Consider the following 2,421-nt stretch of genomic DNA (forward strand, 5'->3'; position numbering starts at 1 on the left):
TGTCTTCATAAGCCTAATTTGAGAATTTTCCAGGGATGGAGAATTTCACATGAACATAAATAGCACCTTCCTGCTGAAGTCCTTTGTACTCTTTTTTGCACACTCAGCAGCCATTTTCCACTTGGAATAAACTACACTCTAATCAAAAAAGAAAACTTTGCTTAAAACATTCCTCCTAAAAAAATGGCTAAATACACAAATTCTTAGCAATACAGGCTAACAAGGTGAAAATATAGACTATTTTAAAGCAAACTCATTGCAATTATTTCCAAGTATAGTACCAAACTATACTGACAACGTATTGAAAAATAAATATCCAATTGTGTCTGCTTTACTAAATAAAAGCCTCTCAATCGCCTTATTGGTTTTTTGTCCAAACTAGCATTATTCAAATATTTCAAAACAGTCTTCTAAAATAAATTATTCAGGCCCCCTAACATCTGTTTATAAGTTTTTATAGCAAAGCCTCTTCTATAGTCAGTGTAAGGATAAAATTTAGGCCAAAATATGATTTGGTAAGATTCTAATTAATGATGCCTTCCTACACACCTTACAAAAACAATTCTTTTACATTTTCAGCTTTCAAAGATTTCTTTTCAATGACATTTTATTATACCTTTTAGGAAGGAGGTTGCTATTTTGTAATGATTAGAAATGGATTGGTGAGTTGAAAAGGCAGAACTGAATGGATAGCAATATGCATTCCCGATAAAAAGTACTTGATTGGTATTCCAAGAACAAGTGTCTGTTATTTAAAGGCACCTTGGTTGAAAAGCAATGCCCTTTCGGTCATATCAAGTAGGTAGCAGCATGCTTGGTTGTCAGGCTGATTCCAACGCTGCTGAATTTGTGAATCATATCACTCTACCAGTTCTGGGGGAGCTGTTGGTGAAAGGGTTTTATTGTTTCTGAACATATGTGTTATCCCCCTTTAAAAACAGTCCACCAAGGAGGTGAGTCACTCCCCGTATTAGTTAGGGTTTTTGAGGGAAACAGATTCAATGAGTGATATCTATAAATACAAGATTTATAAAAGTGCCTCATGCAACTGTGGGTATGCACAAGTCCAAATTCTGTAGAGCAGGCACCAAACTGGCAACTCCACTGAAGATGTACGATGGACTCCTCAGGCAGCAAACTAGCAACTTTGACGAATGTGCTCGATGGACTCCTCAGGAAATGAACTGACAACTTTGACAAACTCCTTAGGAAACGCTTCGCTGGTTAGCCAAAGAAGAAGTGAAGGTCCTCTATCTGTCTGGCTTAAAAGTCTTCAACTGATTGGATTAAATCCAGCTGATAGAATTCTCTCATTGTGGAAGACATGCCGTTCATTGACGTCATCAGTCACAGCTGCAGCCAATTGATTGATGATTTAACAAACCAGCCTTCTGGTTTATTAAGCAGCCCCAAGCATCCTTGTAGTAACGGTTAGGCCAGTGCTTGCTTGACCAGATACTTGGGTACCATCACCTGGCCAAGTTCACACATGAACCTAACCATCACACTCCCTATAGAAATGTAACATCATTTCAAACAGCCAGCTCATCTCAAACATTTCTAAAGGCTCACACCTCTTCTTTGCCTTTCCTCCTTCGTTAATAGCACCAGAGAACAATCTTTAAGGCCAACTGCAAAACTGCCTGTTTCTTTAGTGAGGCCACACTGAAACTCAACTAAAGTTTTGGACGTAGAGTACAAAAGAACTTCAAACTGCTGTGTGTCAGGTCATCTAACACTAGGTCCTGGAAGTAAATTTAATGCAAACTCTTCAAAGGTGAGACTTGCCATTAACACTGGATGACAGACTTAGGGATGGGAGAGGTGTGAATTCAGAGGCCAGAGGAGGGAACAACTAAGTCAACCTAGAGGAGTCAAGGAGGCTTTAAGGAGCTGATGCTCACACTAAGCAAAAGACAATCATTGCATTTCACCAGGTAGACCAGCAGGTTAAGACAATCAGCAGTGCAAAATCATGAAGTATGAGATTAGCAAGTCCAGCAAACATGGAGAGCAGACCATATGCAGGAAAGGGTAGAAGTAAGATTGGAGCTGTTAGAGCTTCTTAGGCTCTGAGTGAGGTCCTACCTGTTTGGCATACCCGCCTCCAAGGATGAGGGACTCCCTGCTTGTACCCAGGCCAGGACCACCTCCTTGGGTCTGCACCCTGCTGATCCTTAGAAGCTAAGGGCTCGAGAATGGAAAGGAGATGACGAAATTAATATCTCAAAGGTTTTCTTCCAAGGAGAACAATATCAAACAATCAGTGCCCTTAGAATCAGGGTTTTCCTTCACACTGTTCTTTCCTCTTCTCTTTGGTTCTCTCATTTCTTTCTCTCTCCATGGTCAGTAACTTTGCTGCAGCTGTTGGTCTCCTCCAATTTGGTTCATTTTTTTTCCCCAGGATTGATTAAGGCAAGG

This window comes from Choloepus didactylus, chromosome 7 (assembly GCF_015220235.1).
Source record: "Choloepus didactylus isolate mChoDid1 chromosome 7, mChoDid1.pri, whole genome shotgun sequence".
Lineage (NCBI taxonomy): Eukaryota > Metazoa > Chordata > Mammalia > Pilosa > Megalonychidae > Choloepus > Choloepus didactylus.